General features: G+C 36.6%; 1 protein-coding gene and 1 non-coding gene across 2 annotated transcripts in view; one reads left to right on the top strand and one right to left on the bottom strand.

Annotated features, from left to right (window-relative positions):
• HDAC9 (histone deacetylase 9) overlaps nucleotides 1–17688 on the bottom strand; it is a 910451-nt gene that overhangs the window by 800161 nt on the left and 92602 nt on the right.
• LOC129503005 (U6atac minor spliceosomal RNA) lies at nucleotides 13615–13746 on the top strand. Its single transcript, XR_008663095.1, has one exon. It is a non-coding gene; the product is annotated as a U6atac minor spliceosomal RNA (small nuclear RNA).

The following is a 17688-nucleotide window of genomic DNA, read 5'->3' as shown; positions in this document are numbered from 1 at the left end:
TTTGTTTTATTTTCTAAAACTCCTGAGTATCTTTCATCCCCTCCTTGTCACCAATCAACAGCTGCAGTGATAGAAACTATAATTCACATGCCAAAGATGAACAGTGTAAAGTTTCCATGGCTATAGAACACAGACTGTTTTCTACAATTTCAATCAAATTTTCATAAGAATATGTTTTCTTGGTTCAAGAATTTTTCATTGACATACTGTCAGTTTCAAAATTAACATCACTAGCACATCTATATTTGCATCTTGTGTATGCTAAATCCTATCAAAACCCAGAAGTAATACCAATGAATGTTTGAGAGACCACCCCAGAAGATGCAGGAGTATATGCTCCAATTTTTCCTTGAGTGCCAACCCCAAAACAAAAGCTTTTTTAAAAGAAATAAATCAAATATGGAACTACCTGGAGATTACCAAAATAATACTCATAATATGTACATAATTATTTCATATTAAAGAAAACTATGGAATTTAATTGAGATACAGAAAATAATCCTAAATGAGATTATAAGATTAAAAAAATCAAATGTTCTCAAGTAATTTTGTAGACATAAAATAGCAATTAAAATTAATATAAAACTTTCATTAGTTTTAAAAAGAAACAGGTAAAACTATGCTATTTCTCTGGGCTACCACAGTACTATATTCACCTCTCTTTTATGTTTTTTATCACATTATAAATGTGTCTGGGGTTCTTTTTTTTTTTTCATGTCTATTTTCCTTGGAAGATGTTGATTACCAGGGTGGGTAAACTGGGTATCGTTCATTTCTCTACCCACATTTTTTCTGGTATATAATAGAAGCTCAATGATTTTTTTAAAAGAAGATCTGAGCCAACCAGATTTTAAAACTTATTATAAAGCAACAGTATTTTGTTTATTTTTTATTTTTTTGAGAGAGAAAGTGACAGCAAGTGAAGGAGAGGACAGGCAGGGGGTGGAGAGGAAGAAAGAGAATCTCAAGTTGACTTCCCACAGAGTGCAGAGCCCAAGACAAGGTTTGATCTCATGACCCTGAGATCATGACCTGAGGCAAAATCAAGAGTCAAATGCTAACCAACTGAACCACCCACGGCCCCTAAAGCAATAATAGTTTAAATAACTTGGTTTTGATATTTATTTTTGAAATACATCAACAAATAAGAATAGAAAGTCCAGTAAAGTATCTAATATATGTAAAAATATTAATAAAAAGGAAGTTCAAAACAATAGCTATTTAATAAATAATACTAAGATAACTGGTTGGTGATTTGAGGTAAATTGGGTCAAAATTTATAAAGTATAATATAGTCGTAATACAAATGCCTCCTTATCTTTTTCTGTGTATGTGTGGCTGAGTATATATGTATAAATATATGATCTAGCTTCATAAAATAAAATCGGGTATTTCTGCAAGAATGATAGCTTTCTAAACCTTGAGTATTTAATAAAAGAAACAAAAAGATGTTAGGTTTTGTGTAACAGTACAATCTTTAACTTCTACTAAGAAAAGTAATAGTCATGGTAAAAAGAAAACAACACATTGCAGAAATATTTATCAAATACAAGTGATCAAAGGTTTTCTTCTATGTTACAAAAGGGGATAAACAATCTGACAGAAAAACAAAATTCAGAAGAAAAATGAGGCAATAATATGGAGGATCTACAAATGGGAATCAAATTATTAAGTACACATAAAAAAAAGAGAGCAACCAAGCATTTTATTTATCAAAGTGAAGCAAATTAAGGCAATGCTGAAGTATCATTTTACATTTAACTAACAAATACAAAAGTTCTCAGACACCATATCCAAGTTCTTAGAAAAATAGATAAGCCCATACATTATTGCTGGAAATTTACAGTAGAAAGCCCACTTGACAAAGCACTTCAAAAGCCATTTTTCAAAAATCACATCCCTTGACCCATAAAAATATTTGATACTTTTAACCTAATAACATCAGGCCAGAAAGTTTAAACTGAGTAAATAAACACCTACACACAAAAAAAGAGGCATATTCGAACAGATTTTTATGGGGACGTAATATACAGTAGCAAAACATTAGAAGTCTAAATCTTTAACATCAGAGGAATAATTAAGTAAACTACTGATTATCAAACAACCACTAACAGAAACCAGTCATTAAAGAATATATAATACATGAAAAGGGCAATATAAACTGAAAATGAATATGACTTGAAACCAAAAGGAAACAAACTGCACAGGTTGGTATGGTAAGGAATATCTCCCTTCTGTTGGTAATATTATTCTATAATTAAAAATTGAGAAAAATGGTTATATAAATTACTGGTAGATGTTCAAAACTAGAGACACACACAAGGATCACATATGAGGCCAAAGCTAAAAGCAAAATTAATTTCTTCGAAAGAAAATTACAGCTTCTGAAATGTAGTACATGCCCTGGCATTTAAATGGAAAAAAGGCTAAAAATAATGGGGAAGTTACTACAGTAAATAAATGAAAGATAAAATAAAAATGCCTATGCAAAGTATTTTCTCCATGGAGATCAAGAACTAAAGCTGGTTTTAAGCTAAAAAACAGCAGTTAATTGGTCCATTCCAAGAAGCTAGAAAACAAAAAAGAGAGTATTACAAAAAAAACTTTCCCTGTGACTAATTTTTTTTCACTTTCCCCCACCAGTCATCCCGCTTAACTCCTGTCTCCTGTGCACCAATAGTAGCCCATTGGTGTCTAACCAATGATTGCATGGTTGCAATCAGTTTGTGTACATTCATCATTTGCACACAAACTTTAATATTAGCTTTAAAAAGAACACTGAAAAAGAATAAAGGAACACTGATGCAGAGGTTTGGAGAAAGGGCAAGCTACACCTTATATCTGTATAACATTACTTGTAAAATACAGTGCTCCTTCTAATTTTAGTTTCATTAAGTGGAATGAAAACGAGAAAATTTGTTATGCCCGGGTGTTCACACAACTCTACCCGGATCAGCCACTGTGTTGAGACACATCTGGTGTGCCAGAAACAAACTAGGAAGTGGTGTGTAGGAGGAAAGAAAATTAAAAGTTGTCAAACATATTTCTTTAGGCACTAAACATAATCTGTTATTCTAATTATTTTCCTGATACTGATGTAGCCAAATTAATTATTATACAAACTAAAGTAAAACTTTTAGGTTCCCCCCCCGAACTTTCCCTTCACTATTTCTTACATGGCATGTCCACGTAACACCCCATACACACAAACACATATACATTATATTAGGAAATTTTCTCCTTAAGTTATTTTATATCTATTAGATTACCCTACATTCCTCAAAAATATACAAATATTCTATGCTTCTTTATCTGTTAATAACTGGACAATTATTTCCTCAATATTCCCTTTATAATCAGAGCAACTATGACTACATGACAATTTTAGGCCAAAACCAGTGACAACAATGAAGACAACTATAAACAGTTTGACAGTGGAAAATAAATTGCCTGGAATCATCAACTGATTTCACACAGACAACCAAAGAGTCTATATTTATTTATTATATTTATTTATTAATATTACATTATACAAAATTAAGGCTCATAGTCTTTTGATGCACAGTTCACCTTTAAAAATGCAAGCTAGGAACCTCAGATATCTTTCTAGTCCTGTTTTCCTACATAATAGTGTAGTATTATAGAAAAACACTTTAAAATACAGGTAAACACTGATCCACTACCTCAAACTAGGAATGTGAAGACTGTTCAACAGCTAAGATTTATAAAGCATTTATGATGTTTCAAACACTGTTCTAAAGTGCTTTCCAGGTATCAATTCACTTAATTCTCACAAGACTTTTGAAATAGACAGCATTAATTAGCATGCCCACTGTGCAGATGAGCAAACACCAACAGGGAGATTGTGAAAGTCAGTTGGTGGAACTGAGTTTCAATCCAGGTCCATAGGTCTCCACTGCTAGTCTCTGCTGGCCCAGTGCCTTCCGCTGTTTATCATGATTACCTTTGTGTAACTTGCTGTGTGCCACTCCTCAGGGGCCCTTGACAGGCCCACTAAGCAAAAACATTATGATGATTCAAGAGAGGTCAGTTCAACCACTTCTTCAGAAACAATCTTAAAGGCGATGGTTTTGATTCCAAGAATGTACTAAAATATCTTAAATCTTAACATCTTAAAACATAAAATCTGAAATCTACTCTGCAATTCAGTATCCTTTTAACTAAATGGCCTTGAACCTACTAAAAGGAAGCAAAAGCTAAATGAGTGTACTAGTGGGAGGAGAATCTGTAAGAGTCCAGTACATTAGCATTTTTTATTAGTTTTAATTTACCTCTGAATGAAGTAAAAGTATCTATGCACAGATGCAACATCTTTCACAAGGCAAGAAACCCTAAAGAAAGAAATCTTAATAGGAAGGATACTGTTAAACATTCTTTAGGTTCATAGGTAGCTCTCTTCAACTGTTGATGGAGAAGGTAAAGAAACGAGATGATCACTTAAAAAATATCTGAAAAAAATACAAAGTCATGAAACCTAGTAGACATTTAATTACATCAAACTAAAAATCAACTAGAAAGTCTAAGACACTTCTATGGCCTGAAATTTTACTTAATTCAGATTCAGAAAGAGACAGAATCAAAACAAAATAAAATCATTTGACTCTGCCTATAGATACCGGGGAACATATTTATTAAAATATAATGGTGGGTGCTGACAGAGCTGAAGCAGGACAGCAAATAGATAGGAGAAGTCTCCCCTCAGCTTTCTCTTAAAAATGTCAGAAGATGGGCAGCCCTGGTGGCTTAGCGGTTTGGCGCCGCCTGCAGCCCAGGGTGTGATCCTGGAGACCCGGGATCGAGTTCCACATCGGGCTCCCTGCATGGAGCCTGCTTCTCCCTCTGCCTGTGTCTCTGCCTCTCTTTCTCTGTGTCTCTCATGAATAAATGAATAAAATCTTTTAAAAAAAATATATCAGAAGATGGGATACCTGAATGGCTCAGTGGTTGAGCGTCTGCCTTCAGCTCGGGTCCTGATCCCAGGGTCCTGGGATAGAGTCCCACATTAGGCTCCCCGCAGAAAGCCTGCTTCTCCCTCTACCTATATTATCTCTGTCTCTCTCTGTGTGTCTCTTATGAATAAATAAATAAAATCTTTTTTAAAAATGTCAGGAGAACAATACCCTGGTGATGACAGAGTAAAAGTTCTTCATTTCCCATTATTCAGAATATTCTGAGCATGTGTTCAAAGCACTCTCGTCACCACTGCTTAATTCTCATTTATTTTCCTCAAATGCAAATGGTCAGTTGCCTAGACTGACTTCTTTACCCTTGCCTTTTCGACTCTATTCAGGATTATAATGGGAACATAACTCATTATGTAGGGGGAATAATGTAAATGACACTGCTGTCAGAATGCTGATGGGAAACAGGAATGGTAAGACAAAAAAGAAAAGAAAAGAAAACGAAAAAGAAAAAGACGAAGATGAAGACACTCACCAAAAGGTGACCTACCTGAAAGGAGCTGCTTCCTGTGAGTGGTGGAGGGCTGCTTTCATTGGCCAGAGTCCTTGGAAAGCACCTGAGTGATAGGCTCTTGGCCTCCCAGTGAGGTCTCTCAGAGATACTGTTCTGATAGACCTTTCTGAGAGTGGTCCTGCATGGGGGTAGGGTGGGGACTTGCCAATCCACACTTCTCCATCAAGGACTGGGTGGCTAAGTTCAGTAGAGAGCCCTGGGAGGCACAGGAAGCCAGCTTCAGCCTTGAGTCTACCATGTGGTCCAAAACCCAATATTATTTGTAAGAAGGCAATAATTTTGATCTATTTCCCTTTCTCTTATATGTATTTCTTGATGGCTTCAAACGAGAATGGTGTAGTACATAATATTTTGAAATCCTAACCAAATGTAAAACAGGTTTGTTTGGTTTTTTTCTGGTTTTCCAAATTCATGAAAGTATGGGGAGTTATTTTAAAACGATTAAGGAAAACAACCTAAAGATACAAAATCTGAGATAGAGAAGAAGGATGGATCTTAAGCATTTTCAGAGAATGGAGAGATGGCTTCCACAGACCAGCTCAGTTGTGAAGTGGTCATAAGTTCCAGCCTAAGCTTCCTGTGTCAAATAAGTAGGCCCAGCTCCCCTGAGCCTGAAATGAGAGCACTGGACAAGGCCATCTTCAAGGCACCTAGAGGCACAGACATTCTATGATGTTATAACTAAAATTAACTAGCTTTGGCAGTACTTTTAAGGTGAAAAATGAAAACCCACATCAGTCCCACATCATAAGACTAAAGTCAGCCAGAGCCAGAGAAATCTCTCAGAAAGAAGAAAACGTTGTTGATTTGCAATAACTTTAGAAACTGGTGAAGAAAGAAAAAAATATACTGAGAAATTAAAACAGGACATTGACCTCTGTGAAAAGATCAGATACAAGAAGAATAAGCACTGTACTAAGGGAAAAGTCACCTTTCCTTGTATTATTTTTAAAGTACGTATGTCCTTGGAAATATTATTAAAAATATTGAATCCTCATTGCTCAATGGTGTTAGTCCACTTCCAAAATCCAATAAAATCCCAAATTAGCTTGCAGATGAATGATGGCTTTAAGAGTTTATCCAGAATCTAGTGTGATCCTATAGATGGGTTGGGCCAAACTCCTCAGAAAATGCCAAGAAACATTTGTGCCAAGCCAAAAAGTGCTGAAATGTTCCACTGACATAGAACCCACAAGTCAACATGAAGCTTTCACTGGAAGATACAGCCTTTGCATGCAGTTTTCCAGGGATCCAGCCAAAACTCAGAGATTATTGAAAAAGGCTCTCAAAACCAAAATGATTCTAAATAGAGGTTTGCATGACAGGGGAATTCTGAATGGAAATTTATCATTCACAACCAATAGATTCAGTAGCTGGTCCCATTACATCAGAGAATTTTAATTCTTCCTGGAAATTCTTCACAAATTACAGGTAACTGTAGTCTGAGCAGAACTTCTGTGTATTTTTAAACAAGTCAATTGTTTCAATGAGATAAGTACATTATTTCCACCAGACAGATAATTGTTTTCTTGTTCAATTGCATTACATTTGTGTATCCAGGTATAAAATGTTACAAATGGAAAATTACTGAGAAGCAAAGCAGTCATTAGTGTGACTTATAAATGGAGCAGAGATGTCACAAGTTTTTCTAATGCTTTTTTATGTTCCCAAATATGTATATTTTATTTTTTAATCTCTTGTATATCTGAATTCAAAGCAAACAGTAAAAGCAGATCCTCATGCCCATACACAACAAAAACAAAACTAAGATGTCAGCTGACCAACATGAATAACTAAGTGACTTAAGTATGAATATACACAAAAGTAAAATAAATTACTTACCTTCATAAGAAATCCAGAAATTTGGGATCTCTGGGTATTAAAAATAAATAATTTTCAGGTATCACTACTGGAAATAGGCAGTATTTCTAGATATTACTCTGTAGATAGAGAAATTGTACCAGAAAAGTGCGTATCTGATTGCTGTGGTGACATTGTCTATTTCCTGAGAGAATTCTTACCTATTAACTGTCATCAATTAAGAAGAGCCTCAAAGCAAACAAAAGAGACATTAAATACAAAACAAAACAAAACAAAAAACAAAAACAGCACTTTGTTAGTCAAAGGCAGGTTATTTTCAGATGGAATCTGCAAATAATAGATTTGGTCACTAAGAAAGAATGACCACAGAGAGTGTGCCCTTACACACCAGAAAGTATGAAGACAGACAATAGAATTAAAAATAGTATTTAACACACAATGCATATCTTGGGGGCACAAGTTCCACTTAATAAACAAAATGGTTTTTTTAAAGTTAGTATCTAAATGCCTTTGGATTAAAGCTTATGGCACCTATTCCCCATCTGTTCAATAGTTTCTGTATCACATATAGTATATCAACATATACTGTACATTTTTTTAAATCACATTTTTTCCAAATTTCTTAGAAATTCGTCATATTTTAAATTGTGCGGTAAAAAAATCGTTAAAGGGTATATACTATAATTTAAACATCATGCTTTGATCAAATACCCAAACTGATTAAAAATGGGTATTATGAGGGCAGCCCTGGTGGCTCAGCAGTTCAGCGCCACCTTTGACTCAGGGCCTGATCCTGGAGATCCGGGATCAAGTCCCAAGTCGGGCCCCCTGCATGGAGCCTGCTTCTCCCTCTGCCTGTGTCTCTGTCTCTGCCTCTCTCTCTCTCTCTCTCTGTCTCTAATAAGCAAAATAAAATCTTTTTTTAAAAAAATGGGTATTGTGAGATTGTATGATATTAGCACAGATCTAGAAACATATGAGGAGGTGCAACATAATTTTGAATAAGGTATGGTAAACATACAGAATTATTTTAACCAGTGATCCTTCTGTTTTAATTATGTAAGTTAACTCCATGAGAAGCTTTGAAGAGTTACAAGACTTTGTAATAGAATAAAAATTCCATGAGAACTGAAATTTCTTTGCAGTATTACAGTTTAAGGAAAAATGCGGCTTGTATGTTTCTGTTTTCTGGGGGGGGGGGTTTACAGCTATATTAATTTAAAGCTATATAAAATAGGTTTAGGCCCCCTGTAAAGAATTTTTTAATCAGATTTTTAATATTTAGGAGGAAATCATTTGGTCCAAAGATGCTTTTAAACAAGGTTACAGGGATCCCTGGGTGGCGCAGCGGTTTGGCGCCTGCCTTTGGCCCAGGGCGCGATCCTGGAGACCCCGGATCGAATCCCACGTTGGGCTCCCAGTGCATGGAGCCTGCTTCTCCCTCTGCCTATGTCTTTGCCTCTCTCTCTGTGTGTGTGTGACTATCATAAATAAATAAAAAAAATTTAAAAAAATAATAAATAAATAAATAAATACACAAGGTTACATAAAAGCTTTCATTTAATATATTACAATATTCTGATTAATACTGAATTAATTAGGGATCCCTGGGTGGCACAGCAGTTTGGCGCCTGCCTTTGGCCCAGGGCACGATCCTGGAGACCCGGGATCGAATCCCACATCGGGCTCCCGGTGCATGGAGCCTGCTTCTCCCTCTGCCTGTGTCTCTGCCTCTCTCTCTCTCTGTGTGTGTGACTATCATAAATAAATAAATTTTTAAAAAAATACTGAATTAATTAAAAACTTCCAAAAAAGTGTCAGGAAGATTTGTTATAAAATTTATTTTCTGAATTTACCCAAGGCCACTTTTGCCTCTTTTGACATATAGATACTTTTCCCCAGTATTTTTCAGCTATAAGAAAATCCTAAAAGTTCTTAAATCAACCTTCAGATTTTGGAAAAGTAAATCAAAGTTCTAGAAATTAAAATGTGAAACTGGATTCTATAGGTCTAAGTCAATGCCAGGTCAAGATTAGAGCAAAGAAATCCTAATTCCTGTTTCATTTTTCATTTAAGGTAAAAAATATGGGACGCCTGGGTGGCTCAGCGGTTGAGCATCTGCCTTTGGCTCAGGGTGTGATCCCGCAGTCCCAGGATCAAGTCCCAAGTCAGGCTTCCTGCATGGAGCCTGCTTCTCCCTCTGCTTACGTCTCTAGATCTTTCTGTGTCTCTCATGAATAAATAAAATCTTTTTTAAAAAATAAGGTGAAAAATAAAGGTTAAAGTAATGTTCTAGAGATGTCACCAATCTGAAGCACAATATTTAAAACTGGGGTAAAAGGAGTGGGGAAACCACTGCCGTCATGGAGCTCACATTCTCACGCACCAGGCAGACAAACCAATGTCAAGAGTGAACTCTATCACCAACTAGGTTTTTATGTACTGACTCATCTTTCTTCTCTAGGTCCCACCTTACCCTCTGCTTCCCTCTCTCACTCCCCTGTGGGCTTTGTTCTGCCAGGAGACCTCTGTTCACCTGCTTGCACAGGATTCCAAGATGCCACACCCACCCTAACCCTCTCAAGCTACCTTAGAGCTACCTACGTTACTACATCTTCTTAAAATAATTTCACTTGAATCTCTGATACCACTTCAGAATCAACAAGAACAAAACCAAACATATGCTCTCTTAGGACTGATTTCCTATTTCAAGTTCCTCTATTGCTACTATTACTATTCTCCAGAATTCTCATTCTCAAATTTTAGGTCATCTTTAATTCTTCCCTCACCTGTAGCATCCATATATGGTCAGTCTCCATGGCCTACATGTATTAGTCAGAGTTCTCCAACAAACAGAAACTTACTATAAGGCGTTGGTTCACACAATGTGAAAGCTGGTAAGTCCAAAGTCTGCAGAGCTGGTGTCTCCATTTAATTTTTTTTAATTTTTATTTATTTATGATAGTCACAGAGAGAGAGGCAGAGACATAGGCAGAGGGAGAAGCAGGCTCCATGCACCGGGACCCCGATGTGGGATTCGATCCCGGGTCTCCAGGATCGCGCCCTGGGCCAAAGGCAGGCGCCAAACCGCTGCGCCACCCAGGAATTCCCGGTGTCTCCATTTAAGATTAAAGGTCAGCAGACAGGCAGGCTGGGTGGCTCAGCAGTTTAGCGCCACCTTCACCCCAGGCCCTGGTCCTGGAGACCCAGGATGGAGTCCCATGTCAAGCTCCCTGCATGGAGCCTGCTTCTCCCTCTGCCTTGTCTCTGCCTCTCTCCATCTCTCATTAATAAATAAATAAATAAAATCCTTTTTTTTAAATAAATAAATAAATAAATAAATAATGAATAAATAAATAAATAAATGTATGTATGTCAGCAGGCTTCTGAATAACCAGGAAGAGCCAGTGTTCCAGCTCAAAGGCTGCCAAGCAGAATTCTTATTTAGGGGAGGTTATTGGCCTTTTGTCCTATTCAGGCCTTCAACTAATTGGATGAGGTCTACCCACATTATGCAGGCTCAGTCTGCTTTACTCAGTCTACAAATTTAAATGTTAATTTCAATAACACCCTTACAGAAACAGTGAGAATAATGTTTGACCAAATATCTTGGCGTTCAGTGGCCTAGTCAAATTGATACAAAAATTAGTCATCACATCACAGTTTTACTTTTCAAAAGTGACACTCTTCTCTTTCCATTCTCAGTCTCACTAGCATCATCTCAGTTCAGATCCTTATGATCTCCTCCGACTGGTTTTCAGCACAAGGATGTAACTCAGCCCCTTCCCCATCCTTTAGTTCATGTATCACTGGATATGCTGTGGATAAATTTATTTTCAGAAATGTTTTTAACATATCATTCCTGTTCTATTATTTAATTCGCAATGACATCTTACTCCAAATAGATCCACTTATTTTTACAATATATTTATTACTCTGTGTAATCCAGCCCTACTGGCCCTACTGACCTGTTTCTACTGTCACTCTCCTAATTTAAAACTTTTTTTAAAAGATTTTATTTATTTATTCATGAGAGACACACAGAGAGAGACAGAGACATAGGCAGAGGGAAAAGCAGGCTCCCTCCAGGGAGCCTGATACAGGACTTGATCCCAGGACTCTGGTATCAGGACCTGAGCCAAAAGCAGATGATCAACCACTAAGCCACTCAGGTGCCCCTAATTTAGAACTTATATTATAATTGGCCAATAACTTAAATATCTTCTCCATTCATCCACACCCATTCCCTTAGCAATGCACCTCCCTTCTCTGGGAAGCACTGGGCACTCTTCTTCGCCTACTTCAATTCCATCCACCTTCCAAGGTTGGTCTCCAGCTACTCCTTTCTGAAGTTTTCCTAATACTCCAAACCAAGAAAGTCGTTTAGTTTTCTAATCCTCACATGCATTTAAGATTTTAAGATAAACAAAAGCATTGCTACTCTAAACTACTCTTATTCATGAATTTCTTTTTTTTTTTTTTTAAGAGAGTGAGAAAGAGAGAAAGAGAAAGGGAGAGAGTGTGGGGGTAGGATCAAAGAGAGAATCCTAAGCAGGCTCCACGCCCAGTGCAGCACCCAACACTGGGCTTGATCTCACAATCCTGAGATCTCAGCCTGAGCCAAAATCAAAAGTCAGATGCTTAACCAACTGAGCCACACAGATGCCCCTCAAAAATGTATTTCTATTGCACATCTCTCTTTCCCTAGTTCCCAATCTCACCCTATCACTTCCAAATACACACCTTCTATTTACTTAGGGTTGAAAATATTGGAATCTGTGCTTTGCTAAGCACTGTGTAAGGAATAGACATACAAAGAGGTACTAATCTCAGAAGCCTTAGGCTAATATAAAATAATTATTGTAATAATTAAGGGGCAATATACTACATACTATAACAAAGGTAGATTCAAAACTCTAAGGGAATATAGAAAATATAACAGAAGGAAAAAATAAATTGCCCTACTAGAATGATGTGGTAGGGAATAAATTTAAGGGGAGGAAGAAAGGAAAAGGCATTTCAGTACTGAAAATAATCTGTACAAAAGAATAGAAACAATGAAGAAAATACATACACACATACACACATGCATACATACGTATATAGACACGCAAACATATATTCTTATATATTCATATAAGGTATGATGAGACATTTACCATGATGGCAAACAAACTAGGTATTAAGGATCAGAAGCCAGAAAAGTAAGGGATTAAATTCAGCAAAAGAATCACTGAATAATAGTAACAAAGCCCCAGAAACAAAATATCTGTAATATTAAGAATGTTAAGTCCAGAACTTGAGTGGAGCTGAGAAGAAGCAGGCATGCTGGAGCATGGAGCTCTATCACTTAAAAGTGACATGACATGAGGAGCACCTGAGTGGCTCAGTTGGTTAAGCATCTGCCTTCAGCTCAGATCATGATCTCAGGGCCCTGGGATCACCCCCGTGTCAGTATGGAGTCTGCTTTTCCCTCTCCCTATGCCCCTTCACCCCCCCATCCCCCACCTCTGCTCATGAGAGTCTCTCTCTCTCTCAGATAAATGAAATCTTAAAAAAAAAAAAAAAGTGACATGACATGTAACACAGGATTTATGTTCCATACTACCTTTTAAAAATCTGATAAATTCTCAATTCCAAAACACACCTGGCCCCTTGGGTTTTAGATAAAATTCTACAGATCTTTGATTTTGAGATTCCACAGAATGTGTCAGATACACAAAGGGGTCTCTTCCCCCATGAAAGGTTTTAGAGTCCATGGAAGATCCATTTAGAATTGTTTTTAAGAGGAGGATAAGTTTCTTAGTGCCAAACACATTCTATTATTGACTGCCTTTGTGATCCGTGGCAAAGTTTATTTTACTTATAAAATATTAGTTAAAAACAAAAAATAAACTGCCAATCAGGGACTCTTACTTCAACCTTTTTACTCCCCTTATAATGCCAAGAATACCAGGAAAAAAATTGTAAAACAACATTCCCTTTGCCTCCTATAACCTTAATAGATAGTTTCCTGGAATTGTCTATTCAAACAGAAAATTAATTTCCATGCACAGCTGGAAATACCACATTGGCAAGTGAAGAAAACATCAAACACCAGTAGATTAAATAAAAAGTGTAGGAACTATAAAGACTTAACAAAACAAAATTTGCTCAATAAGATGGTCCTATGAAAACAGCTTTTCACTGTTTATTTAACGTATGAATACATCTCTTAAAAGCGAAGTACCAATAATTAAGGAAGCTTTGGATTCAGAGAAACAATGAGAGGATTATATCATTCAAGCAGTTTTTCTACTGTTGCATGAAGGAGAAAAGGTTAGCATTTCCCTTGCCAAGTATGAAAGAGGTCCTAGGGCCTGTACAACACATGTACAGGTAAGACATTGCACCTACATTGTGCCATGTCCCCATGGCCAGTTTTTTTGTTTTGTTTTCACTTTGGGATGATGAAAAAGTTCTAGAGATAGATGGTGGTAATGGCTGCGCAATACAAATGTGAATGTACTTGATGCCACTGAAATATACATTCTAAAAGGGGTAAAATAGTCAATTTAATGTTATGTTTGTTTTCCTACAATAAAATATAATTTCAATAATATACAAAAAGTTCTTGAAACCAATAACAAATAGAATTGTCTAGAAAATATGCAAAGGGCACAAATTCAAAACGGGAAGAGAATCCAATAAATACATGGAAAAATGTTCAAAACCACTAATATGAATACAAGTAAAAATGACGACAAACTATCAAGTTTAATCTTTCAAATTACGGAAGATTAAAAAGTTGAGAATTTGAAAAAGAAAAAAGGCAGCTTTTCGAGACCCGCCAACAAGATCAGGCTCTGTTTACCCATCGCCCTCCATTGGCTTCAGCCTCATGGGTATTCTCTTTGTACTGACAGCCATCAAGAAAAGCAGGCCCATGGGGCCATCAGGGGACTACTCCGGGGTGCTATACCTGCATCGGGCAATGACTTGCCTGGCCAATATTCAACTAATAACCAAACTAAAGAATACACTTTGTACAAATAATTCAGAACAAAAGAGGGAGAGGCAAAAAAATCAGAACATCACTTTCAGGAACACAGAAACACATAAAGGCGAGCATGAAGCAGTAACAGTGTGGGAACAGAACGGCACATGGCTTCCAGACAATCAGCCCCCTTGCCCTGCTGCCTTGATTCTCAAGTTGTCAGAAGAAAAATTTAAAACCTCCAGTACTGACACTTTGTAAATAGCAACAGAGAGAAACTTCAGTAAAGATTCGTGTGTTATGAAAGCAAGATAGAGAAAAACATTCCACATGAACTCTATCATCGTAAGACTTCTGAAAGGAGTGAAAGGTTGAGTTTAGGAACATTTCTAGACTAAGCATGACAGAGTTCCATGTAGCATACTGTGTTATAAAACATGGAGCTACATCTCTATTATCTTTGACAAACAACTCCAAGACACCATGTACTTCAGTAAGCCTGCTGGGATACCCCACAAGCAAAGTGAGGGATCAATTTAATTAGCTACATATAGGAGGAAGTATGCACATGGCAAAATACATGGCACAAAGCAGGAGCTCAGTAAATATTTGTTGAACTGAACTGAAGCAAGTGGTAGAAGCTGATAAACATTACTTGTATCTATTGATAAAATTTATTATTGTTCCAACTTTCCAATGCACTTTACCTATGGAGAATATAGGCTTTATCTATAAAGCAAGCTATAAAGGTTCTATTCTTTTCCATTTGGCATCCCCAGTAACAATTAACCCCCCAGCATGGTGCTCATAGGTTCAATGAAGATTCACTTCCCTAGAATCAGCACCTCGGACTCAGTTTCTAGTGACAAAAATACAGACATTTTTTTAAGTATGGAGGTGAAATGTAAATGAAGCAAAGGTGATCAAAACAAAAATTCTAACAGAAGACGGACCCAGTGATACATGAGCCACCTCAATGAAATCCACTTAAATTATCTGGAAGTCAGTCTCTTTTAATATCATATCTGAGAAATGAGAGGACTCACTCAGTGACTTCCAATCTTCCTCAGGGGCTACTCACACTGAAAACTCATTTCATATAAAATGAGGTATATTTATATACATATAGAAATATACTTATCTATACAAAATGCAAATATCATTTTCACAAATTAATACTTAATCCTACAATGCACCTGCTCCCTGATATCTTCTAATGTGGTCTACTCTATTCTACCATTTAACTGCAACCTATGAAATCGATTCCATGGCCCAACAAGAGTTCCTGACACGCAGAAAACAGAGAACTAGAGGACTTTTTTCCCAGTTTATTAAGGAAAAATCCTGATTTTACTTAGAAGCTAAAAATATCCACCACTCCTGAATACTAGTTCCTCAATGAACTTTCTAAAACTAATTCCTGAATGAAATGACATAATTCCTGCCTTCCCTGTTTCCTCACAATAAGTACCCATGATCCTTTCCACTTGAAAGTCTTTAAAATGATTTTCCCAGGATATACAACTATTGCCACACCTGATGACAGAGATGAACACAAGGGATTTTGCAGAAAAAAAGTTAGACATCTACCAAAGGAAATCCCTTAACCCCTAATAAAGTACATTTGAATCCTTGTAAACTACCAGGCAGTAACTAAACAAAAGTCAAAATGGCACTCACACAGCAGCAGCAAACCACATAAATCTTGATTTTAATTAAATGAAAGACATTTCATAGTAGTTGCCTTCTCCCTTCAAAACTACAGAATTTGTTCCCTGAAATAAAATGATTCTAACTTTCTAGAATAGCATCTTTGTCACTTTTGTAGATTTTCTTAATTAGATGCCTTCTGTTGCAAGACCCCCACTTCATCCCACCTCATTTTCACCATCTTTAGTAATGCCCCAAACTTGTGGGTATGCAGGAATCTCTGGTGAAAAATGAGCTGGCTTTGAGTCAAACAATACTTCCCAATCACAACTGGGTTTTTTCAGTACATAGCTAGGGAAAGGTCTTGTTTACTTCTTCCCAGTATAGCTTAAAAACCATCTAAAACGTTGTCTCCTCAAAGGCACTACAATCTAGATATGGCATGCTAACAGCGTCATTTGTGCTTGTCAATGATTTCAAAATGCTTCATTCTATAAACTTTCTCTTGGTTTCTAAGTCTACAGGGTAAGGAAGAAATAAATTCCACATCTATTTAATAGTATCTGGATATTTTATTCATTACAGTTTATAAAATAAAATGGAAAGCCTCAAAGTTTTAACTTTAAAAGGCACTTCAATTCATAAGTATGAAAGAAATATTAATGTCAAAAATTAAATCCATTGTAATCCTGTAATCAAGGCATTCTGTGTATTTTCCAAACTTGGCAAGACACATTTTTATTTTTAATTTTTGAACTACTAATTCTAGAGGAAAAGCAAACACCATTAACTTCCTCTTCAGTCACTAGCTGTCTGTGCCATGTGTTTTTATCGCTTCCTGCCACAAGGAAATACGTTTGAAACAAAGAATGATATTCAAAAGAGAGTTCTTGGGGTGAGTCTAAAGTTATTCTTTCAGGAATTGAGAAACAGTGTAAACATATTTAAATAATAGTACAGTGATAGAACTATTCGGAAAACCTTCATGTTTCTTTCATTACGTGATAATCCTCAAAACAAGTCTGCCAAGATTATTTGGGAATAAACTAGTTGGTTGAGTTCAACCTTGCTTCCCTAACACAGCTAATAAATGGCAGAGCTATAATCTAAATCCACTCTGTTTTTGTACCCAACATCATGGTGGAAATCATACCCCACTGTTTTCCCTATGAACCATCTGATCAAATTGTATCAAATTGATTATTTTAGCCTGTCTGTCTAAACCATCATGGGTTTTTGTGTAAGACAGTCAGGAGAGCCTTCAATGAGGTTACAGATGATGATGATGATGATGATGACGACGACAAGAACATGAAGATGGATTCCACTGCTTCAGTCATGTTCAACACTTATTTATTGAGTTCTGTGCTCTAGGTAGTACACTAAATACTGGGGATCCTAAACAAAGTCATAAATATAGCTCTTACTCTAAGGAGTCGGTAAGAAATTCAGAAAGGGAACTGTTCTAGTCTGTTCAGGTTGCTGTAACAAAATATCATAGACTGGGTGGTTTCAACAATATTTTTTTTTTCTCACAGTTCTAAAAGCTAGGAAGTCCAAGATCAAGGTGCAGGGAGATTCAGTATCTGGGGAGAGTCCGCTTTTTCATTTGTAGATGACCACTTTCTTACTGCATGCTCACATGGCCTTTCTTGGTTACATGCTCATTGAAGGAGATCTTTTTTCTTCTTCTATAAAGGCACTAATCCCTTCAGGAGGGTCCTACTCTCATGACCTAATCTAAA

Source organism: Nyctereutes procyonoides, unplaced genomic scaffold (assembly GCF_905146905.1).
Source record: "Nyctereutes procyonoides isolate TBG_1078 unplaced genomic scaffold, NYPRO_anot_genome, whole genome shotgun sequence".
Lineage (NCBI taxonomy): Eukaryota > Metazoa > Chordata > Mammalia > Carnivora > Canidae > Nyctereutes > Nyctereutes procyonoides.
Note: the sequence above shows the minus strand (reverse complement) of the source record. Positions and strands in the feature narration are given on the sequence as shown.